The sequence below is a fragment of the Lycorma delicatula genome, chromosome 5 (assembly GCF_047948215.1).
Source record: "Lycorma delicatula isolate Av1 chromosome 5, ASM4794821v1, whole genome shotgun sequence".
Classification (NCBI taxonomy): Eukaryota; Metazoa; Arthropoda; class Insecta; order Hemiptera; family Fulgoridae; genus Lycorma; species Lycorma delicatula.
Window position 1 is genome coordinate 146,756,512 of NC_134459.1, and position 27,042 is coordinate 146,783,553.

At 31.5% G+C, this 27,042-nt stretch overlaps 1 protein-coding gene across 5 annotated transcripts in view; it reads right to left on the bottom strand.

The window, feature by feature from the left end:
* hts (adducin 1-like protein hts) overlaps window positions 1-27,042 on the bottom strand; it is a 314,291-nt gene that overhangs the window by 157,983 nt on the left and 129,266 nt on the right. The window lies entirely within an intron of this gene.

Consider the following 27,042-nt stretch of genomic DNA (forward strand, 5'->3'; position numbering starts at 1 on the left):
CGCGCTTAATAACCGCATTTCATATTTAGAAAGATTAGCAAACATAATTACTTGAATAATATTACTTCAATGTCACAGCCTGCATCGACGTTTATGCATTAGAGTAGGAGTTAACTGTATTGCAAACTAAATATCAAAGGGTCTCCGCCGATGAATGCATTTTTAACGAATTATTTTTAAATATAGCGAAAAATCTAGCAAATCCTTTTATCGATTCGATCGTTATTAATTACAGTGTTTTATTTAGGTTAATTAATTTAAGCAAATAAAATAATAAACGTTTTAACAATAACTATTTTTCCAGTACAGTGTTATTCATACACAGTGGCTGTATTTAACGACGGAGATTGGAGATTGATTTTCAATATTGTCACCGCGAGGATTTATTCGATATTGACAAGCCGTTGTGAATGCGGTTTATACTACTTGTTTTCCATTTATTTATAAGCATAATTAATTGTAAAAATAATTTACGTCGTTATTAATGAATAATTAATAATCTTAAATTACTCTTTCATTATTATTTAAACAGCGATTTCTCTCATTTACTTTTATTTAAAAGAAAACTATTTTAAACACAGCCGTGATCGGTTTCAGATAATCGCTTTATATTCTTATATAAATTGAGGAGTAAATAATTCCCTATAAGTAAAAAGGTAATTCACGTCTTTGTAAGCTGTAATATATTTTTTGTTAACTCCATGAAAACATAATTACAAATCTAAAACTCTTCTTTTTAAAAAGATTTTAAAATAAATCATATTTTTACTGTAACATCTAGTTACAGTAGTTACATTCGCCGAGACATATCATGTTATAATTATTATTTTCAGTAATTTGTAATTCTGGAAGTCGTAATGAATTATAATATCAGTATATTACGTAGAGTTTACCGTTACGGAACAGCAAAACGTTTTGCTACTTTTTTTTTTTTACAAACATAATTACGTATTAGTTTCAAATCTGAAATCAAAATTTCTATCACAGAATCTCACCCCTTTTTTACTTCCTTATAAGAAGTAAAGTAAGTATTTTGATCGTGAAAATTTCTGTTTTCAGATTTCAACGGAATTATCCATTTTGACTAGTTTCGGCGTGACGTCTGTACGAACTTATATATTACGTACTTATGTGTATCTCGCATAACTCAAAAACGATTAGCCATAGAATGTTTAAATTTTGGATTTATTACTTTTGTAACATCTAGTTGTGCACCTCCCATTTTGATTGCAATCGACTGAACCAAAAGTATTAAAAAAAAACCCCAAATCCCAAACAATTTGGATTTTGGACTTTTTCTTAACTGCAGTAATAAGCCCTCATTGCGAGCTTCTCAATGATATATCATAAATGGTACTTCTTTTCATTGGTTCCAGAGTTATAGCCAAATAAAATTTTAATTAATGAAATATTTGATCTAACAAGGAGAAGGCACATCGGTTCGAATCTGACTTTATTTCCTTTTTTTTAATTTAAATATACTGATTTATTAATAATTATTAATCTCCAATTGTACAAAAAAAATGTTACGATAAATAATTCAATAATAACCATTAAAAAAATCAGAAGTTACTAACAAAATTAAATTTTATGTACTTTTCATTAAAAAAAAATTTCATATAATTTAATAGGCGTAAAGGAAGTCATGTGGGGCTCACATCAGATTTTTTTTATGGAGTTATTCCCACGGCACTTTTTGCTGTACTGCGGTTTGGAATAAAAGTTTCACTAACGACGACAAATTTTAATCCGATTCCGTTGATAAAATAATCTTCAAATGAATGACCTTTCAACTGAAAAAACTAACTTATTTTTTATACATCATATAATTCCGATCTCGACAAGGATGCAATAAGCGATAATTACTACTTAGTTAACTGGCTTTGCATTTCCGATTTGTCAAGCGGGGATCTGGAGCTAAGTTAAGAACCGAATTATGATTCGGAACTTTATATCCCATTACTGTAGAGCCTGTGATATCGTAAAAGTTAACTGTTAATAGTTTAAGGCACAAAAGATAAACAATGTTTTCAAAGAAAAATTAACTTACAGAAAAATAAAATAATAAATAACTATTTCGATTAAGGCAGTTTAACTTTTCAAATAATTATTCGTCCGAGAAATATTAACGGGACGCGTTTTACATTGCCTGTTTTACAAGAATTAGGGTAAGAAGTTTTGTCCACAAAAAAAAAAAATAATGTATTCAATAGAATTTTATAGGGATTTAATTCAGCACTGAAAATATTATAAAACATTATAAATATATATTATACATTATATACAGTGTATATATATATATATATATATATTAAAAAAAAAATTATTCTTACACAGATTTCTTTATATTTTCTGTAAAATAGATTATCAAAAATCAGGAAGGTTGAGGAAATACTGTCAAAAGAAACTGAATTTTTAACTAATAACCTACAGAACATTATTATAGTCATGCTATTTGGATATTACAATATAAACGTTTGTAATATAAAAGCCAATGATTTCAAAATAAAATGCGTAATTAAACTCTTAACGAATCATGTTTCCATAAGAGTAAAATTTACGTAATGTACTGATACTATAATTAATTACAATTACTTCGACTGAAAATAATAGTTTTAATTTGAGATATGTCAGTGGATCAACAGTTAACAGTAATTTCTAATCGATTATGCTTATTTTAAAATAAGAGTTATACAAATTTGTAACTTATGTTATTAGTATTACAGTAAGGTTATTCTTAGAATATAATTTTTATACACGACTCGCCGTAAAGTAAGGGTACCAAAAACAGGATATATATATATATTTTTTTTTTCTTAACACAGAGTAAGTTTTAAAATAAAGATTAGATTTAAATCACAAAAAAACTTTAAAAAAGGGTTTTTTTAATTGCGGGTGAACAACCACAGAGGTCATTATACCGGAAAACCACAAACAACGCCGCATTACAGTTCAACAACACAAAATTAGGTAATTTTTTTACAAAAGCTGAAACATGGACGTTTAACATGTACAAGTTTTACGAATAACGGCGAACAGGAAGAAAAAGAAACAAAAAAGTTGTTGCAAAGAACCTCAGAAAAAACAAAGATGACGAATAAAACGGATGTATAATCGATCATTTACGAATTAAAAACAATTTAGTAAACAAAACTCATTTAATTAAACACAGATAACTCTGTTTCTCTTTGTAAAATGAGCATTTATTAACCAAATGGCTAAAAGATGTAAATCTAAATGTATGTATGATGAGTGAAATAAAGCGTAAATATTGTAGACCGCCTTATATTAGATCCCAACTATTCTCGAAAACGGTACAGCCATTGTCGACAATATTACTAGCATCTCATACCAATCATAAAGTGAGGAGTGAAGCGGTTTTATGTCGCCTTTTACGCTATTATTAATTTCGTTAATACCAAATCAAGCCTGCAAAATGCATGGAATTATTAAGTAGATAAGAAATAAACCCCTACCTCTTTCATACACGGGTTGATTGTACCTTATATGCTTTGATACAAACTTGCGTCACAGCCATATAGTAAAAACGCCGATAATAAAAAAAAGTTCACTTTTCTGTGAAGAAACTGTGAATTTATATACATTCAGTCGAGCAAATTACAGGTCCTGCAAGAGAAATTAAATACTTCATACAGAATTTCTCCCCACAGCCCGGATAGGAGCGGTATATTCTTGCAGATGAACACCGATCGAGTACTTCTTTTGTGTGCAAATCTGAATTTTCAGTATAGACTACAATTAGCAGACAAAAAGTTCTCCCCAAAGAAGTTACTACAGATAAAAAATATCTTATTATTGATCGATCAGGATTGAACAAAAGAATGTCAGTTTAGAGAATTTTCACGTATTTATAATGTTATCTATACTAGTTTTACCATAAAGTGTATTATTCGAAACTCTATCAAAGAAATGTGAAAAATAAAATATATTAAAAATACGTTAACGAATTGTAATGTCACTTTCAGTTTAATTACATTTAGATTATACTCGTACTCATCGCTTGAAAATTACGCAACTGTACAATTAAGTCTGCATATTCACGGCTCTTCACGTCACAGCCGCATGTAAAGAAACTGTAACATTAACGATTGTGGGAAAAACAGTTCATTTGAACGAAAATGTTTTTACTTCTTCGAACCGAAATTTTACAGCAATTGTCCGGCTAGACCGGTAAAAAAAAGAAACACAAAGACATGTATATAATTTTTCCTCGTTCTCCAAAAAGAGGTTAGATATCACTACTATATAACGAATTTAAATCGTTAAAAACACTCACTCAGGAATGTAAGATGTGCCGTAATAGTTGTTTATTTATTTCGAAGTTCTTAAGAACGACGAAAGAGGTGCGGCCAACAATAAACAACTGTCAAGTGCATTCTAAACTACTAGTGTTGACAAGCGGCAAAACCGCGCCCATTCATTCTTAACCGACAATTCGTACTGAATCGATAATCCACATCATCTTCAAATAAAAACCGGGAGCAATACATACAATCGTTAAGTATTACACGATCCTCTTAACAAACTCCCCGGCCGGTAAAATTAACAGATCGTTTGAAAACATCCACCGAATCGTGAAAAAAATTAAATAAATAAATAGAACCGATAAATTTTGTTTTTTCTATCAGACAAGAATTCTTTCCGTTAAATAATATACAGCGCTTTTAATAAATGCAACGTTAACGTATTAACATCCCACACAGTTCACGGATCGTTCATTAAAAAAAAAGCATACCATATAACGAACACATTGCGTACAAACATAAAGGAATTACAATAATAAGTTTAACATCGCATTTATTCACGATATAATTCTACGAGCCGCACCTAGTAGTAAGATAGCCTACAAATATTACACAGCTACGCAACATATTAACAATTCTTAAACTTTTGCAGACATTAAACGAGATATTTTCGAAAGGTTACAAGCAATACGTAAAATAAAAATAACACCTTTCAAATAAAAAAAGACCTGAAGATAGAATACGTAATACAGTATTTATAAAATCTTTCATTAAATGAAGCAGGCTTACGTCCTTCATAATTATTTTTTTTTTTAAGAGCTAAGTTATTCTTCATGAAAATACTATCTCGTCTAGAAAAACGCGAGCAAACGACGAGGACAAAATACTGAGTTTACTTTACTGCTACTTTAAAAATAATTTTAGTCGTATTAGATTCGCAGCTATACATAAAACAAATGTCAGTTGACTCTCATTTGTTGAAATTTAGTAATAAATACAGCACGGATGGCATTTCAACTATACTTAAAAAAGATTACGATGACAAAAAAGTACGATTTCATTCTAATAATTGCGTTAAACGTAATGAAGGTCGACCGAGTTAACAGTGTAAAAGTAAACAAAAACGAATAAGTAAAAATATAGAATGACTTCACAATGTACGAACGACGGTAGGAGGGGGGATCAGACTCTTGCTAGGAGGGTAAGGACGTAGTTAATTGTGTTTTTGCCAACCGGCACCTGAATAGAAAGACGGTGTACTGTCACTTCACACCGGTAGAAGCGACAGCAGCGGCGTCGCCACCATCGATAGCAGCACGTGTTCTTAAAACAACTTCGGATTTTTAATCGGAACGTCAATAGTATTTATTATGTACGTTATATATTAGAACTCCCATTTATTTTCTGGGAAAAAATTCTAAGATCACAAAAATACGATTTTTATTAAAAAAGTTTGTATGGATATGTATGAATTAATTACAAGGTAAGAGAGTTTACCTTTTAAACACTTGAATCTGCGCAATTTGTTTCTAATAATAAAACAAATTGTTAAGCAACCTTGTATAAAATTATGATTATCGTTACTATAAAATACAATACATTAAATTATAAATATATTTCAATACATCAAACAACAAAAAATATCAATTAAGGGAGATTAACAAACACGCCATTGTAATCACTTCAGATCTTTAATACCTTGATCTCTCTCACCTGTATCTTGTTTTATTTTAACACAGTATCCCTAGTACCAAATTTATGATAATTATATGAGCAGCAATTTTACCACGATATCTAACCAAAATATTAAATTAATATAATGCTCGAATACAAGTCAGTGACGCCCGGTATTTCTATAAACAGTGCTTTTGGTATTGCCTAAACTGGAAGATCGTTATCGGAATCGGGTAAACCTTTTACAATCAATTATTGTCGATGATTCCAATTTGTGCTTAATTTTCATTTTATTAAATACGTTTTACACCTCAATTTGTTAAATTCAATACAAAGTTGGCGTGATCTGCCGTTCAAGAACGCGAAACAAAATTTTACATTATATTTCCGCTTGTTCTCCGGAAGCATGTGAAATAATCGTTATTTTATACCGGAAAAATTAAGTCGAATTTTTCCGATATAAATTCCGTATCAAGAAAAACCTCAAAGAATTATTAACATTTTTATTTCCTTTTGATCAAGCCCCCCTAGAATTTTTTCTTACGTGAATTCACGGCCATTAAACTCAAAAAAAAACAAAAAAAAACAGGTAACGAAGAAGGAAGGAAAGAGTTGTAATAAACTTTAAAACACACAGTTTCCTTTGAATGCAGTTTAAAATTTTAGACGCATCGATGTTAATAACTTCCGCTGAAATGCAATCTAAGCGTGTAAAATACAAACCGTGTTGCAAAAAGACAAGTGGAAGCAGTTTAAACGATAAAAAAATGTCTTACACAACGGTTAAACTATACTTAAATACGTTACTGATACTTGGGACAAATTAAAGAACAAATTATAAATAAAAAAATTTAAAAAAAAGAATTGACCAGAAAAGTAGAAGCTGTAACATCATTAAAATCCTTTATGGAAAAAATAATGAAAAAATCCTTTAAACGTTGACGAAGATGTAAAAGATTTTTAATTCTTTTTTTTTTTTTTTAATTTATTTAATTACGAGAACAGACGGCGTAATAATATATTCAAGCTCAGACGATGGTAGCACCAGGCGGTATGATGATTACGACTGTATTTCCTTTAATAAATATAAAAGTGAAATTTCTCTATCTTTGTTGACCGATGCTATCGGGTACGCATCAACAAAATCATCATGCTTGCAAAAGTAGGACGCAAACGTTAATGAGAGAAAACAAATTTTAAAACATTTTTGGAAATAATTTATTTTTACCAAAATTAAAAAAAAAAATTGATAAATAAAATCTTTCACCGAAACACTATTAAAAAATTAATCACGATGAAAGCATAATTTTTATTGTCGTTAAGACACGTACAACATATTTTTATTTTAATAGATATCTTACCCGCAATTACAAATTCAAGCTTTTAATTTAATTACCGTTTTGTTTTATATAACGAAATAACAAGAGATATTCAATAATTAGACAGACAAATTGATGTAGAAACGAAACAGTTTGTAGTTGTACTTTTATGAATTTAGGTTGGCATCACTGGGATGAGCTGAGAACAGCTGACAAATAAAAACTGTTTTGTTTATAACCTCAATATTGCGTTTAACGATGGCGTCTCTGCATGAAGTTTCCACATAAGTTGAACAACATTCAGTGATCCGTTTTTTTGCTTTCTGAAGGTGAAAAACCGGTTAAAATCTTTTCTCGAATGATTTTACAGTACGGTAGAAGTTGTATGAACCGCGGAAATTTTTATCAGTGGGTAGAACAGTTCAAAAACGGTCGAACCTCAGTGACTGAGGAGCAACGTCCTGGCCGGCCAGTTGTGTCAAGTGTCAACTGTTTCGCTTGAAACCCATTTGAACAGTTTGAAGCATTGAACAGTTGAACATATAGCAGAAAAAACAGTTGCAGTGGTTCTGGCATCAGTAACAAGCTCAAATACAGCAAAACAAGTGCAAGGTGGATCCTGAAAAAGTTATCGCAACAACACAACGTGTGTATAGACTTGAAAGAACGCTATGAAAGGGAAGGTGACCCTTTTCTAAACAATATTTTAACGTGTGATTAAACTTGGGTTCACCATTTTGAACCAGAGTCCAAAAGACAAAGAATGGAATAGACGCACACCAGCTCAACTGTCCGAAAGAAATCCAGAACGCAAGCATCAGCGTGAAAAGTCACGTTGACCGTCTTTTGGAATACCCAAGGTGTCATCTTTTGTAATTATTTGGAAAATCAGAGTACAATAAGCAGTGTCTACTACTCAGAAATGCTGATGAAAAAAGTAAAGCCTACAATGAGAGAAAAACGTCACGGATCTCAAACAAAAGGCGTGATATATTGCTACACAACAATGCTCGCCCTCACACCACCCAGCTGACTCACGAAACCACTGGAAAAATGGGTTGAGAGATACTACCACATCCTCCCTACAGTCCAGATTTGTCTCCCTCGGATTTTCATTTGTTTGGTCCACTCAAAGAGGTATTACACGGAAAAGGTTCAGCAACAAGGAGGTCAAACAATTTGTGGGAAAGTAGTTCAAGCAACAAAACAAAAACATCTTTGCATCAGGTATAAAAAAACTAGTTCATCGTTGGGACAAGTTTATTAATATTTGTGGAGATCATGTTCAGAAGTAGTAAAAGTCTCATTTTGAAAAATACAGTTTTTTTTCTACATCAATTTGTCTCTTTAGTTATTGAATGTCCCTCGTATTTAGTTAAAATAGATTGATTATAGTTTTATTATTTTTTTTTTTTTACATTTAAGTTGTCAATATTTCTTAAAAGCTGATCTTCTGTTATAACATTTGTGGACGTAAATAAACAGCACTGAAATCTTGCCTCTGTTCGTAAACGCTTTCTGAACTAATGTATACCGAAAAGAATCTTTCATTCGGAGGCGTCGAGCCCCCTGTAAATATGTTAAGTAAAGACGGCTAAGATTTAAATCTGATTATAGATTATTCATCTTGTCGGTTACGTAAAAATACTTCCATAAACAAAAATCCAGAAAACACCTCGACTACTTTAAATTTGTATTAAAAGCAAAGAATAAAACTAATATATTTCAAAATAAAATATCTCCATCTAATCAGCTGCCGCATCCAAACGATTATTTTACGAAAACCTCGCGGGCCACCGACCTCTCGGGTTTGAAATTAGCGGCCGACCAAATTAAAGAATACAAAATGTAGACGGTAAATAAATCCATCCTAAATAACAGCCGAAGTCCTCCGTTGAATCATAGATGCTAAGTCATACTTTCAATTGATAAATTAGATTCAACATTAAAGACGACGGCACTATCTGTAGCTCGATGACACGATCTTTTAAAAACGAACGATTAAACTTTACATACAACAAAACATCTGCAACTAATAAAAATTTAATACTTCAAATAGGCTCCAAGCTGATAAATACGAATTTATTTTTCAACTTCGATAGTACATTACATTAACACAAAACTACTTCGTCGGTTAAAGCCTTAAATACTGTTACCGCGTTATCAATTAAACATAAAAAACTATTTATTTGGCTTTTTACAAAATCCACATGATGATAACGATTATGCGCGATTGATGACAGATGTGTTAAATAAGCCGTTCAGTTAATGAAAAATAGATTTACAATGTTGCTTGCCGGCCTCAAAAGAAAGCTATAGTTTAAAAAATCATGCGGTTTTTAAAAAAATGTACGACGCAATTTTTGGAGAAAACCTTACTTTCAAAATGCTGAAGCTATGTCAAATGTAAAACATACCGTAACGTTACGAATATACAATTTCTTAACTATTATTTGCGATTCGAAAGCTCTTAGATTAAAAATTTATCGCGTTTCTTCTTTCAATTAACATTAGTAAAAAGAGTAGCAATTTAACATTAAGAAGCTGTTAATCGTGTAACTTTTCACCTTTACAAATGTTTACACAGATCGACTTTCATAATTGATTTTCAACTTCCAGGCTACCGAGCTCAAAAATTATACGAGATGAACTCGTCCCAAAACGTTTTCGAATTAACTTTAAAATAAATAATTTCTATAACGTGAACTTAAACAATTTTTTCGAGTTTTAATATTTTAATAATCATAGTATATTCCGATAAATAAATAAAAAAGAATTAATTATTAGAACAAAAAAATTTGAGACATTACCGTGATGTTAAATTCGATTTTTTGCCGATGCGGATCGTGTGTGAACTCGTTAAATACGGATAATCACGTTTATTTACTAAATTTATGCGTATGAAGAGTACACAAGAAATTGAACTCCGGTAAAGCGCTAAGCCGTAAAAGAATCCCTTTTAAACATTCAAGTTTGTCGATCGAAAAAAATATGCGGGCTAGACTTTTATTACGGTGCAAAAGCTAAGGAATCTACCGCTACGGGAGTGGCAGATTTAAGGTCTACTCAAATTCAACGGTGCCATCGCGACGTCCCTGCAGTGACATCGATAATTTAGTCCATTTCATGCACACATCAGTATATTTGCAGTAAGTCCGATGTACCGACATTCGTAGCCGTAAAACTTGAAGAAAAAAGCACTAAGAAAAGAAAACTGGTACATGACACGCGGTTAAAAAGATTAACTGAAAGAAGAATATTTCACTTTATAAAGCACCTATTAATGATGAAGATAAATTGTTCGAATATTTAAACATTTCTTATATATTCAATTTATTAAAAAATAAAGTAGAATCTCGCCCGAGAAAACCGGTTTAGAACGTATCGATTACAAAACTTAATAACAATATTTTTTTCATGTGTATCGGTCGAGTTTCACTGAACAGTAAGAACACATCACTGTTCTGAATGGAACTTTAATAGAAATGATGCCGATGCCGATGCATAAACCTAAGCGCTGGTAAATATCGATTACTACAATACCGCGTGAATGATACCGAGTTGACACGATCGCCTGACGTTAACATGTTACAATAAACGTCCGGCTCAAACGATAAGAGTAATTCTGCAATAAGAATAAATATTTTTGTAGGAGACAAGCAATAAGTCTTCACTAGTCCGAATTTAACAAATGTAAACTCTAATACTTTACATTCAATACCGAGCATGCATATTGTTCGAGGAGCTTTCTATTACCTATCAAATAACATAGGGTAACGAAACAACTAGCGACTGTTAAAACAGAATTCCTTAATGAATTTAAAACGACATATAATTTTTTAAATCTTATTTCGGTAGTGAAATTTACACAAATTATGGCGTTTACCGTGCATTTGAAGGCGATTCAATTACAAATGATGAATGATTTATAACTACATTTAAACCGAGTACTTACCTAGTAGAGTTTACAAAATGCCTGATAAGATCTTACGCATTAACAAACTGGGCTTCATTTGACATATCATAAGCTTCAAAACTTGCATTCATAAACAGTAGTAATAAAATAACGCCGTATAAATAATAAAGTACAATAAGCATTAAACAAATACGAAACCTCATCGGTAACTAAACTTTAGACCCCTAATAATGCAGCCTTCTGAAGCCCAGTAACTGCCTGTATACCGGTCTGGTTCTAGTCTACACAAATACTTAACGCATAAAAGGCGACAGGAAATCAAACAAAACCTGATGATTTGTAATTTTATGTTCACTTTTTAAAAAAAACCCGTGAGAAAAAACTTCTCAAACGAAAAATTAACATCGATAAATATTAGAAACATTAATAAAAATAATAATCATAAAAAAACATTTTCATAGCATTAAAACAATTACTGGGCAAAACAATATAATTTGTTTAAACGTAAAAACAACGGAACTAAGAAACAAAGAGTAATTCTCACATCATAATATAAGTAAAGACAAACAAAAGAAAAACCTATTTGAACCAAGAAATGTCAGATTATTTGATAAGTATAAAAAAAAAATTCTCGGTTCCATTTATAATCTACGTAATGATAAAATAATACGTTAATATACAACATATAATAACATTGTTGTCATTAGTATAAAATTTTAATAAACGTAACTAAAATTAATACTCATTTAGAATTTGCATATAAAGCAAAACCATTAACTTTAAATTATAAAGAAAAGAGTTTTGCTGAAAACTGATAAAATAAAAGAAATAAGACGTAATCTATCTCGCGAAATAATAAAAACTATACCGTTCAATGAACGTGGGAATATAAAAAACAAATACTCGGACAAAAGATTGTGAAACAGTCTGACGCGCTTTTATGAGCAACCAAGCAAGCATCGATCAAAGTGGAAACAAAAAAAAAGACACGCCATAAACATATTATGTTACTGGAACTAGTTCACAACAACCTAATTACATAGTTACAATAATGTTGACGCACGATATCTATTATTACTTGTAATAAATATTAATAACCCGCATGTCCCACGATACTGTACTGACTGTGAACTCCGCCTAACCCTTTCATCAAGAAGATTGTCATTTCGGTCGACTACAATAATATTGTGAATAAATTCCTCCCAATCACGACGCCTTTTAAATATACTTACCGCATACGTTTAACTTTGAATAAATCTGTACGAAAGTATTTATGCATGCGTGTGTGCGTGATACGAAGCGATTTAATACGTCGAATCTACTTTATAGGTTGAACTCTAGAAGGTAGTTATACAGAGGAGGGAAAATATGTTTCGTGATAAGAGAACGTTCTGAAGAAATTAGGAGAGTAAGTTTTCACAAAAATCGAGTAATATAATCTCATAAAATAGAGAATATTAGGTACCTCGGTCGTTCTCTAACGTTATCCGACTGGGAAATCTACAGTATAGGTCGATCAAAAAATTAAATACCTACCGTAGAGTTTTCTATTTACATTTGTATGTATTCTCTACACACGCTTTCGACCACAAAAACAAATGAACAACGGAGTTAGGAAAACTGAAAAAAACTGTTTTCTACTAGCGGAAAACATCGGTCTTTTATCCACCGAATGTAAAGTTGTAAAATATTTTTTAAAAAAACAATTAAAAAGAACCAAACCAAAAACAGTAAAAACTCTACTCTAGCGGACTTACATGAACGGAATAAGCAACTGAAGTTTCACATTGTACTGATGATTAATAATTAAGCACCTCATAAATCACAATCTTATATGATTTAAATACACTTATCTAATCTAATTTTCCTCGGGTCGGGCAGTACAAAATTCTCCCCGCATCGAAAGATTTATTAACGATCGTTCGGCCGTCTCTCTACCCGCATCTCATCGATTCTCTCATATAATTGAGCCGATTTACTACCCAACTACCGACTACGACTACGCGTATTACATTAAAATAAGAAAATTTATGCCGGAAAAAACCGGTTCCAGAACTAAGGAAGCAGGTACGGTACACGTGTAAAAAGTGACTGATTATATTAGTTTTCTTTTAACAGCGACTCTTTTTACCTCCTTGTATATACGAAGAAAAGGAAGTATTGTAATGGCGAAAAATTTCGGTTTTCTGATTTCAACGGAAATATCCATTTTGACTATCCCTGAATTCATTTTGACTGGTTGCGGCGTGACGTCCGTCCGTACGTACGTATGTATCGCGCATAACTCAAAAACGAATATCCGTAGGATGTTGAAATTTTGGATTTAGGACTGTTGTAATATCTAGTTGTGCACCTCCCCTTTTGACTGCAATCGACTTGACCACAAGTGTCCAAAAAACCGTTATTGCGAGCTTTTCAACGATATATCTATCATAAGTGGTACTTAATTTTCATTGGTTCCAGAGTTATAGCCAAATAAAATTTTAAGTAATGAAATATTTGGATCTTACAAGGGGAAAGCACATCGGTTCAAATCCGACTTCATCTCTTTTTTTAAATTAAATATATTGCTTTATTAATAACGTTTTACGATAAATAATAATTCTATAACAATAAAATAGGATATGAAAAAATATCACCAAGTGTTTAATGAAATAAAATTTTATGTACTTTTCATTTTTTTTAAAATGTGTACATGTAATTCAATAGGCGTACAAGAAAGTCATATGATGTCCATATCAAATATTTTTATGTAGGCCTAACGTATAATCTCGCACGCATTATAAAGCTAAAACAACAAATTACAAAGCAATAGTAAAAAAAAATTACGATAAATATTAATGAAGGAAGATCTGGGGAGTCACCAACTATATAAAAAAGCGAAAAAGAACGGTGATGCTTTATTACGATACTCTCGGCCGTTACCTCTATTGACATTATCCCGTTTACAGCAATGACACCGGTTAATAATACTTTCTTATTACACGTTATGTGCAACATAAATACTACTTTCACAAAATAAATGCTATTACATTTACTTATTCGTATCACCGTTACTTACACTAAGTAAAAATAAATACAACCTACCTTAAGGTATCTCAATTAATTATTCACAATATTAATTAAAATCGGTTAAGAGCAATAACTATCAATACTCGTACTCGTAACGATATCGGTAAAAGTAAATGAATGAACCAACTTGAATACTAACACCCACGAATCAAACATAAACCTAATAAAACGTATAAAAAAAAATTACATTTGCTATACGCCAAATGAGATTTTACAAAATTAATAAAAGACACAAAAGCAGCTACATGAATTTGATTTAATTTCCAAATCCGATTTAAAAAAAAAAACAAAGAAACAGTCTATTATTGTTATTAAAGATCACCTTATTTCTTTTTCCCAAATTTTTAATGTTTAATGTGTTCCGAGAAAGATGGTCAAGAAAACTATACTATCGATTAAAATTATACGATTAATATTTGTTTAGAAAAAACACACAAACATCTAATTATTCAGACTAATCGGTAAAACGAAGCACGATTACCTAAGCCGGTCGCTAGCAACAACATAACAAACAAAAATATACAACATAACAAAAATATAAGATCAATATTAAACCATCTCGAAAACTAGACAACAAATAATACGGTAATGTATTCACAAACGCCTTATTCAGTACAATAATCTACATGTCCTGATTACTTGTTTTCTGTTAAGCGCCTTGATGCAAGGTATAAATAAGATCCAAAAACAAATCGTTATAATTTATTTCGTCTATATTTGTAGAAGAACCGTTACGCCATTACATTTCCAGAACGCTAATACAGTCCTTCTTCATTTATTTTGTTTTAACCTGTTTTCATTCCGTGCTGCTACATACGAACAAATCGGTTAAAAAACGACGGAGATAAAGGACATGCAACAACAGAATTTATCCGGCTGCAATAAATCTACGTAAAAGGGCTATATGAAAAAGAAACGAAATGACAACAGGTTATTTTGATTCGTTCAAATTCTTTAAGTAAAAATTCGGAATAGAAATTTAAATAAGACTGCAGAAATCAAAGTATTTCAATCGGACGATGATGATTTTCTTAAAAATACTTAACTACTGTAACCGAAATTAGTACAAGAGTGACGAAATATTTATGCAACACGGTAGATAATTTAAAATATTACATCATATTACAAGAAGATCAACAAGTATATGGCTGTTTATTTTATCCGTGAACAAATAAATCCGCAAACCATTTAAATATAAAATAAATCTATTTAACCGAACGCGATCTTATTCTAGCTTCGTGAAATTTTTGTGCATTCGCATGAATTTAACAGAAAATGTTTAAACATAATGTTATCGAAATAATAACTCAAAAGATACTGAATCCTTTACGGTCCCGGTTAGGTACTTTTACACGAGATGCCGATTTTCGAGAGCCTATTTTCTTAGGTGGCTGTTTAGCATCTGAAAAAATCGGTTGACTTACATGTTCGAGTCGACCGGTACAAAATCGGTAACGTGTGGTTTTCATTTTGAGTAAAGCTATTTCAATCTACTGCTGCAGATGATACGGATGCCCGACGCAAGAAAAGGATGGTGAAAAGCTATTTTGTACGGGTCTGTTATCTCCTTTCTGATAAACCGTTCCATATTCACTAGCCATTAGAGAGCACTCATTCTTCTAGTATACTTGATCCCCATTTTCCGGGGTTCTGTAAATGTCGGCCGGAAGCCTACTTAAAACTAACTACGCCGATGAACCTATCTAATCACCGAATCTTTCTACTATTTATGTGGTTTTGCGCAATAGTCGGCTCTGTTTATAAACTCACCGGGTTACTATTTTTTCCACCCGGTGGAAGTAAAAACCCGAGGAAAAGTATTTATTGCTTAAACAGGAGCGGATGAATATCTTCATCCGTATACAAAACCCCTAAATAGAGTTCCGTTATACAATAAATTATACTGTAATAACAAGTTTTCTTTAATTGGAATTTTGAAAATTCCATCTTAAGCTGCCAAAAGGGATGAAAGCCTTCTCTCCATCGACACTGTTTTTAAAATCTTTATTTCTTATAATTCTAGTTAATTTTCAACCCTTCAAATTTATCCAAGTAATTATTGAAAGCAAAAGCGGATTTAATAAATTCGACCCATCTTTTTTGTTCGAATATTTAAGAACGTTAACGTAATAGAAGTTTCTGGACCGTTCTACAGCATAATTTTCTATTCAGCAATATATATATATATATTCTTTCCCGACTTTATTAATGGCGGTTCATCTAATTGGTACCTCATAGAGTATCCGATAGACAAAGACTGGTACGGTTCTTGCATACAAGCTGAGGATATAATTTAAAAGTCACCTTCAAAATAGAAATAGTTCTCATAAAAAGCTTAAATATGCATACATAATACACATGTAAATTATATTAATAATTCAGTCTGAAAATTCATAAATAAATTTAAAACAAAAACCGTGCTGATTTATGAACATAACAATGTACATTTAATACAACACTTTTATAAAAAAAAAAATTAATTATTAAGGATTGAATTAACAACTCCATTAAAAACCGCGTAAAGAAAAAAACCTAAGAAAAAGAAAAAACAATTTTACATGTCGGTTAATAACAGAGTTATAAACGTTTAAAGTACTGTATTTAAAATTAAAACGCGCTCTCCTTAATTCACCTGACATATATACAACCCGGTTAAGAACGAATGAATACGCTCTTTACTTCGGCAAAACATAAAATAAAAGCTATTTAATTTAAAACAAACAAAGCAGAACACTTTATATATATGAAACATAGGATTGTACCGAAGACGCTACAATAAATAAATGTAACTGACATTTTAAGAATGCAAATTTAATACAAAACAAACAGCAAAAAAGGAATTTATGTTCTGATTATTACACGCGAATTAACATCAACAAGCTGCCAGCCGCACAATAAGTAAAAATAATAATAAAAATACCGATAGGTAAAATATAATATATACGTTCCCACCACGATATCGATGCTTATAAACGTCTGCATTAATACAAAGGCGAACCCGTGTGCACGTATTAAGAGAATGTGAATAAAGGAAATGTACGTGAAATTCACAATACCGAGATATCTAAATCAACCATATTAGCACATGCAATATAATAAATACCGCGTTAATTCTACAGTATTGTAATATACTTAAATGAAAAAAAAAAGAATTTCAACCACTGACTAACGATTATCGAAGCATAGATGTATTAACATAAAACTCACGTAACATTAGATAACAATCAGCGGTATCCAGATTTCCCTTCTTTTCTCATAATTAAAAGATTATGAAACTACTTACTCTTTTGTAATTCAAGAGGTCCAACGTTCAAGTAAATTTATTGTCTCCGCAGGCAGCGTTGCACCCTTGCGTGAAGAAATTGCGTCAAAAATAATACAGTCGAACAGTTTATGACGACGACACTAGTCTTTTATACATTAATTTTTGGATAATTCTATTTTTCCCAACATCCTAGAAATCATTTATCATTTCAACCAACGTCTTAAGACAAACAATTATAAATCATCAGTTTTCAAAGGAAGCGATTCTATTAGAAATTATACAGTTTAAAATTGATAATTTTGATTTTAATCGATAATAGTATATACATAGAAGTATGACCGAGTGAAAAAGACTTTCAGATTATGAATATTAATAGAATACTTGGCCGAGCCAAGAAAAAAAAGGTAGATGTATGTACCGGGTGATTCAAAAAAGACTTCACAACTTTAAAAGCATGTGAAAATCTACTTAAACAGATTCGATTGAGGTCTTATTTCATAGCGACACACATCAAGTTTTGACTCGCGTAGTTCCTCATTACCCAATTCGGCGACTAGCGATACAATAGTGTTGTTAAAAATGGATACATTTGCTGGTGCGGAACGCGCTCGCTGTTTGCTTTGGTTTTTCAGTCGGAAACTGCAGTTCAACGTAATTTTCGTAGACAGTTTGGTAGGGAGCCTGCAAGTAGGCATCCAATTTACTCACTGCATCAAAACTTCATCGAGACAGATTTTTCTGTTAAACATGCAAAATCACCAGGACATGAGTCAAAACTTGATTTATTTTTCTATGAAATGAAAGCTAACCGAATCTGTAAGTTATCTCAATAAATTTTTATAAGCTTTTAAAGTTGTGAAATCCTTTTGTAAATCACCCGGGTGTTATCGTAATAAAAATTACCAAATGTTTCCGACCGAACCGCTTTTAATTCCGTAAACGAAATATTGTACCCCGCCTGATTTGTGGTATACATCACTTTCTACACCGGCATAGCCTTGCTTAAGAATAACAACCATCCCCGTCCTAACAAAAGTACGCTTCTTTGGGTCAACAAGTAGAGTGAGAAATGAAGCGGTTTCCCATCGTATTCTTTAACGATACAATCAAATTGTAGCGTATCTGCATGTCAAGGCTAAAGATGCAGTTAACTTTAAGCTCTAAAATTGATATCTTTACTCTTTCTCAGCAGGAATCGATTGTATAAACATCATTACTCTCATAGGAAGAAGATTTGACTAAAAAAATTAATGTGTCTGTTATATCGAGAAACAATGCGTTATACACATCTACTAAATACACATACGAAACGTTAACCGATGATTTGTAACGACTAGCAGGTACTAGCATATTTTCATCAATAAAAAAAAAATGTAGCGATATCAAACGGTAGATTTTTATTATGAAACTACTGCCTACCTCGGATTAGTCAAAAGTAAATTTAAATTAAATTAAAAAAATCACACTTTTACGAATTAAAACCGTCCGTAACTATTCTTAAGAATAGTTTTCTATAAGATTTCTGTTATCAATAATCATTGTTTTTTTAAAAAAATATGTATTGTACTACGATTACCTTGAATATCGTACATTAAATTGTTAAACTTAACAAGTATGAATACCTAGACTTAAATAGTTATCCAATTCAAACGTTGTTTAACGAAATGGATAAACATACAGTTAAAAAAAAATTATTTTCATTAAAAAAAATGTATACATCATTTCGATCGGTACAATCATTATAGCAATTAAAAAAATTACAAGATAAAAAAGCCAGACTTACGAAGCGATACAAAAAATAGTTGTTAGCTTGATTCATAAAAAAAAAGATTAATTTAAAAAACTGAATGTAACCGCGCTATGACCTTGTTCCATTTTCCACTTGGATTGGTTCATACACAGTATATAAATTCAACTTCTATATTTTATAAGTAAATATAATTTTTAATTTGATGAGTAATTTTACACGTCAAATTTACTGCGTACTTCATATTTATTTATTTTTTATAGTTTTCGAATAAACTTATTAGTTTATTTTTCACAGTTACAAAAAGGCAATTCTTAGTAATAAATAAGTATTGCGTTCCAATCCGTATGGACCAACGTGAAATTTATTTACTGGTACTGACCGTGAGAGACTAAGCTTTTGAGCCTAGTAATCCCGGCGTGATTCCCCTTCAGTCCATCCGCTGAAGTCCTTTCGGTACCAGCACCTATGGGCTAGCAGAAGTGCGCCTAACGGAGCCCTAGTTATTTGAAGGGAGAAATGCGCCCCGTTCTCCGGAGGGAGTCTCATATGCTAACTAAATGAAATTGTGGTCTCTTCGTGGGACGGTGTGGGGTGTTGTCTGTCTAGCTTTTTATAGTTTAACAAAATTTAATTGCGAAAACGGTCATTTTCGCGGCCGGAATTTTCGTGCGGTTTCCATTTATAGGTTACGCGATATAGAGGCTTCTAAGCCTGGTTTGTCATTTTTTGACTTTCGTACCGCCTCTTCACGGTGGTTGGTTTAATACGGCATGAGGCCGTTTTCTTATACCCTGTGAAGTACGGTCCTCTCGGCAGATGTCCCGGAGATGGCCGTGTTCGGACACGGCCGCTTTCCCGAACGGTCTGCGTGCCTGCGCCACCCCCACCTCGGATACGGTGTGTAGTCCTCCTGCATCGTAGCGAAGAGTGACGTTTTTATACAACCGCTACAACTGCAATTTAACTTTTATTCGATAAGAAACAAATTATCTAAAATTGTAAATCACAAAAAGGTTATTTCATTACCGAGATTGTACTCAACTCGGCTATGAACAGAAAATTACCCCGATGCAAAGATAAATGGAAACGACGAGCACGTTTTACGAAAAAGGAAATAGGTTATGAATGCAAGAAGGTAAAAAGTAAAGCAACAGTCTATTATCAAACAAATACAAACATCCAGCTCCCTCAAAAAAAAAAGAAGAGGAAACTGAAAAAGATATCTATTCATATAATCACTGACAGAACGAAAGCGATTTGGAAAAACCATCAAAAAGAGGAAGAAAAAGAAATAAGTAGTATCATCATCTATAAAGCATAAGTTTAGTGGATTGCTTAATAACAATAACTGCATCCTACCGTGTATTAATTACAATAACTACTCACGTGCCGGAAAATAACTTCAAAGATTAATAAAAATTACACGTAAAAAATAATGTAATCCAAATCGTAAAAAAAGGTAATTTTTATCCTCTTACGGAGGAAATTATATATTTATTTAAATATTAATATTAAATTAAAACATTTAAAAAAAAAAAATTCAATAAAAGAAAAAAGGAATTGAATCGCTAATAAATCGCAATTGCTATTACGATCAATAACAACCTTTAACACCAATGAAACTCAACAGAATGAAAGAAAAGAGAAATGAGGTGAAGTATAAACGACCCTTCATAAAAAAAATTCATAAAACAAAAATGAACTGAGAAGGCAAAAACTCTGAATAATGAATCGTTCAACTAAGGTAATGAAAATTACAGATTCAGTAGTCTGTAATATTTTAATCGTACAATAGTAATATTAATAAATAAATATCACCATCGATATACAAATTCGAGTACGACCAAGCATATACCGTTTTTCCCCTTACATCAACAAGAATAAACCACAATGTAGACACAGACCAGGGTCACTGGGTTTTTTCTCTTTGTAACTGTCGTAAATCTCTCCTACCTCCAAAATTAAACGTATTATTTAAAAAAAACCTAACCGACACGAATTAGGTATACAAAATAACAAAAATATTTACTTACAACTATAACTTTACTTGCAGTGCGAAAAAAGAAAACACCGACTCTGTAAAAAAAAAACCACCATCGGTGATTACGATGTTAAATATTAAATGTTACGGGATTTCCTGTTTAAAATACGTTACTGGATAAATCGTTTAAATATCAACTAAAACATCATATACGTTTGTTAAAAACCGTGGGAAAACCCCGTTTTTCGCCCCGTGGAATATCCCAAGTTACTTTAATTAACAATTTTTTTCTGATAAACTTAATATGTCAGAATATGGACTTTTAGCTTTATCTTCAACAAATTTCAAACCGTTTTGAGTTATATTTGAGTCGTGAGGTAACAATAATTAATTTACTGAGTCGATACCACAGTAAACTTTTACGAAACGAAAATACTTTAACTTCAAAATATCGGAAAAATCGGCTGAATTTTTAAAATGCAAATAAACAGTATTTCAAAGAACTGTGTATTTCACGCTTATTATAGAAACTTTTATTAATAACTTATCGCCTTATGCTGTTAGAAGATTTTCTCATACTTTATTTAAGACTCGCTTCTCACCGGTACTGAATATTCTTAACGGAGTAAACATAATCGATCGGGGTCACTCACCGACAGAAAAAATAAAAATAATTTTAAAAACTGAAAAAAATTACAAATAATTTTTCTCGTGAAATATTAAAGTTTATTATCATACGTAAATTTAAAGAATTACAAAAAAGAAATCAATGATACTAAACAAATACAATTTTAAAGATTACATTTAAAATACCAAAACTAATACTACGTAAAAATAACCCCTTTACTAAACTAACTTAAATATATTTAAAAATAATAATTTTCAAAAGATCAAATATAACATAAAAAGTAAAAAAATCTACTCAAAACGACGACGGCTATTTATTTCCAAACCGTAAATATAAGAATAATTGATGTACAAGAACCAATTAACTAATTCTATAATGTGAAATTAATTAGTTCTATTTTTTTAGCAAATATTCTTCTTTGTGATGTTTTCTTCTCTTTTAATAGGTAAAAAACCCACCGGGTTGGTCTGGTGGTAAATTCGACGTCGTAAATCAGATTTCGACGTTGAAGTTCTCAGGTTCAAATCCCAATACAGTTATTCTTTTATTCGGATTTGAACAGTAGATCGTGGATACCGGTGTTCTTTGGTGGTTAGGTTTCAATTAACCACACGTCTCAGGAGTAGTCGACTAAGTTTGTTTAAAATAAAAAGTTATAGAATCTAGTAATGAAGATAAAATAGAGCGGTATTCAAAAGGTCCAGCGCAATTCAACAGAAAAAAACAATTAATTAGACATTTTTCTTTGTCAAATCATAATATAATAATTTATTTTTATTTTAACTGAACCAATGTTAAAAAAAATCATATGATAAAAATTTCGTTATTAAATGGACCAAATTAATTAACAATAATACTAGATTTCATAAGAAAGCTACTTTCTAAAGCTACTTTTTTTAGATTTCATAAGAAAGCTACTTATTGTAACGGGTACCATGATTCTACTTACGGAAAATTTCGACATATCTTCGCGTTTTACATCTCCTATACCCCAAAACCACAGTAGCTCAAAAGTTTATATATATATATTTTTTTCACTTTCTTGTGTACAGCTGTAATTTTGCGCCAATCACTTTCAAATTGTTCCTTAAAAATAAGTTGTCCCAAAATTTCGGTCGAGTTGGTTAACGGCCAAAATCGGATCATAGGAGTGGAAATGGGGGAATTTTTCGAAAAAACAAAATATCGCTATAACTTTCTTCTTATTAAGTAAAATATCGAATTCGTTTAAAGTTCCAGCTATTCTTTGGATAAGGGCCTAAAAATTATCTAAGTAAAGTTTTTTGATATCACCAACCATTGGCGCAGGGGTTGGAAAAATGAGGTTTTGGAAACAACAAAAAAAATCATTTCACCCTTAATAGGCGAAGTATCGAATCTGTTTAAAGTGGTCGTTAGTTCTCTAAACATTACCTAAAACTTTTGTCTGAAACAATTTTTGATATGACGAACCCCTACGGCAAGGGATGACCAAAATGTTGCTGGAATTGTAAGAAGATGGGGCTTATCGTATGCTAAAGATGTGAAACTTTTTTTAACATGCAACCATTGTGGTATAGATTAAATTTGAAGTTTTTCTTAACTTTAAGGTGGAAATCTTTTTTATCCCCTACTTAACACCGGTGAAATCTACCTCCGCCTTCCTGCGTGCCGAAAGGGATTTTTTATTACCGTATTATTTAGCGTTAAGACAATAATGCTTCAACAGTACATGATTTTCTCTACTTAGTATATACAAATAACATCAATTATATCCGAATAGTTGAACGATATATTCAAACAGTATATAACTTTATAAAGGGTAAAATTCTTAAGTGGAATTACAGCTACGTTCTTGTTTAAAATCAGCCCCCTTAATGTAAATTTGTTAATGTTGACCGTATATCGGTTCAAATTCACTATGTTTTGCTATTATATGTCATTTGAATTACTGAGAGTGCGTAATTATTGCTTAACAGCCCTCGAACGAACCGGCTGATCCAAGCCAACAGTACATTCCAGTCGATATTAAAAATAGATCGATTGTAATGCTACACTGCACACGCGCGTTAGTAGCACATAAGGAATAATAAAAAATAAGCTTCTGTGTAATTTCATCAACCAAAAATTCAATATAATTATTATTAGTTGACAGTTATATTAACAGGCATTCGTTGGGTGAATTCGTAAGCAGAAATAACAGATACTTTAACGTAGAAATTGTTATTAAAAGTTTGTATTTTATTTGAAAATTAATTTTTTTTTACAGAGTACATCATAATACGTTAAGAAAGACAAAAACAAAATATTTACAACAAATTAACGTTTACAAATTACATAATGTTGAAATGCATGGGTTTACTCATACATACGATTTACATACTCGTATTAAAATAGCTACGAAAATTTATTAGCAATCCGTTTTATAACCGAAGCGATAAAATCGACGAACGTTTGTTTGATCTTGATATATTCTTACATATACTTTCTGTTGTCGATTATACGAACTGATGTCCGAACCTTGATCGCAATTTTAAACAAAGACGTAAGGAAATCAGGTTGAAAACCTATCGACTTTACGTCTATATTGATTGTATCGAGCGAAGACCCGTAAAAATAAGTTTAATGCCCCGCAATACAAAGTTTGAACTCTTCACTACAAAAGTGAAATCGATTCCTAGAGGATACCTTATCTTTCACTAGTTTTCTTTTGACTTCTGTCAACCGCTTAAAATGGTATTTCAGAAAATCACTTGAAGCGAGCTTAACTCGATAATTTATCAACTCTATACGGAGATATTCGACTGCAAAACTATTATTAATCGTTCTAAAACATCTTACAGAAAATCATTTAAAAACCGTAACATCGGTCAGTAATGTTATACGTCAGCGAAGAAGCCCGGTAAGATCTTAACTACGTTATTCCATATAAAGAATCGAGAAAGATGGATGTACAGACTTAGAAAAGAGTGCCCTAAAATAAGGAAGAAATAATTAAAGTAGTTTCCGATACGGCCACAAATTTCCGAGAAAATTCTTTTTACTTTAACAAGATCCAGGATCGAATAACAGCAAAGTTTTTAAGATTTTTTTCAATTTAACGAAAGAACACACACGAATTGATTTTCCGTCAAACAAATACTGTCAACAAGTCCTGAATGACGTAAAATGTTTACCGTCCCAGCTTAAAATCGGTCCGCAAGCGTTTCCGATTTACTTAAAAAATTAAAAACTACCACTACTGTAGAGCTGTTTTCAAATCACCATTTTTAAAAAATTCGTACAACACACTTGTATTGTACGTAACCTTTTGTACCAAATAACATGTCTACAATATTATATATTTTCAAGAGAATCTTTAGATAAAAATCGATTACAACTATCTTGAATCCGCTCCGAAATAAAACTTACCGACAGACTATGCATTACTTATTTATTATACGCATGCCATTTACTTGTAAAAATAATGCTTTCTAAGAATGCAACGAACGACATGAATTCTATAAATAATTAAATCCGTGGAAACGACACTTCTTTGATTTCACGTACGTGTCGCGTCTTCGTTTCGTAAAGCGATGTATTAATTTTATTAATAGGTGGACTGACTGGAAAGAGTGTATGAGGTATACATACAGTACGTTGTGGGCCGACCGTTGCTTTGCAGTTTGAATCGTGACCCGGTAACAAATGTTTTCACGGTCGGTAGTTCTATTGTATAGTAGAAAGAGATGACGTCATAGAGGAAGGAATAGCCACTTCCGTTGACCACTTAAATAAAACAGCAATCGCTAGTATACTGGAAGGGGGGGACTAGACAGTTAATAATAATATACTGCTGCAACTCCGGGAATAACTCTGTATCATCACCCAACATATCACTGCTTTTTACTACAAGCTATAAAAGAGAATATATCGCTTCTATTTCAGTGCGATAGCGTATAAAAACATTTCTATACACATAAAAAAAAGAAAAAAGTTATTCAAATATACGTATTTTGTGTTTGTGTATTAATTATGAGAACAGTGTAGTCTACAATATCGATTGCTTAACCTTCGGGAAAAGACTATAGGGAACAAAAAAAGAACACTAAAGTTTTGCATCCATAATGGCTTAAACAGATTTCTTCACTGTTAACTTAATATCGGTCGGTGCTTTTACTAGGAAAATGTCATAAAAATATTGTTTTGGCAACTGATACTGCCAAAATAATTTTATTTCTTTTGGGTTCGGCAGCACCCAAAAGAAATATAAAGACATCTGGGAACGGAAGAATTTCACAAAATCCTTCAAATAGATAAATAAATATTCGTACAAGAATAAATAAATGCCGCATGACAAGATCTAAACCCTACTTGACATGCGCAGTGTAACAGATTTACACAGAAAATATTCAGACAGCGGCAAATATATGTTTTATGTACTTATGAATTTCATAAACATACAATGAGTTTTTTTAACTATTACTTTCTTAATGTACATTCATGCGTTAAGTAAAACTTCGTTCTTCTCGGACTGTACACTACCGTGAAACGTCTAGTTAAAAAACAACACGTCAGGTTTATCTTCCACAATTGTTTTTAATCGGTCAGTTACAAAAAACAGAAGACAATCATACACTTAAAAGTTTTTGAAAAACAAACTTAAAAAATTATAATAAATGTTTTTGGAGTTATATTACTTTTATAAATAGTAAACGAATTTAGACTCTCTTAAAATCTCATCCTCAAAAGCTAAATTTTTTTAATCTAAATGTTGTTTTATATGTTATGATCCGGAGAAATAATATTTAATAAAACTGAAATTAAAATATTTAAGTAGAAAGACAAACTTCACAAACATAGATCCTTGACAAATCAACAGCTACAGATAAAATAAAATAAATAAAAACACTAAGATGACAGGACATAATCATTTCAGAAGGAAATAATCATTTCCTGTCACGGTTATCGCGATAATAGCCTAAAAAGGTCTACAGAGGTTATCGAAAACGTAATAACATAAAAACAACGTACGAGATCAGTTCCATATTTATCTTTGACGATACTTTCCATTAACAAATCAAATAATATTTATTCTAAACCGAATGAACAAACAAATCGAACAGAAATGAAAGTTATTTATTCTCTATCGCTCGAGTAGAAATCTTATAAATTTACTTCATAGCAACGGAAACGCGTCGTAATAAATTTCAA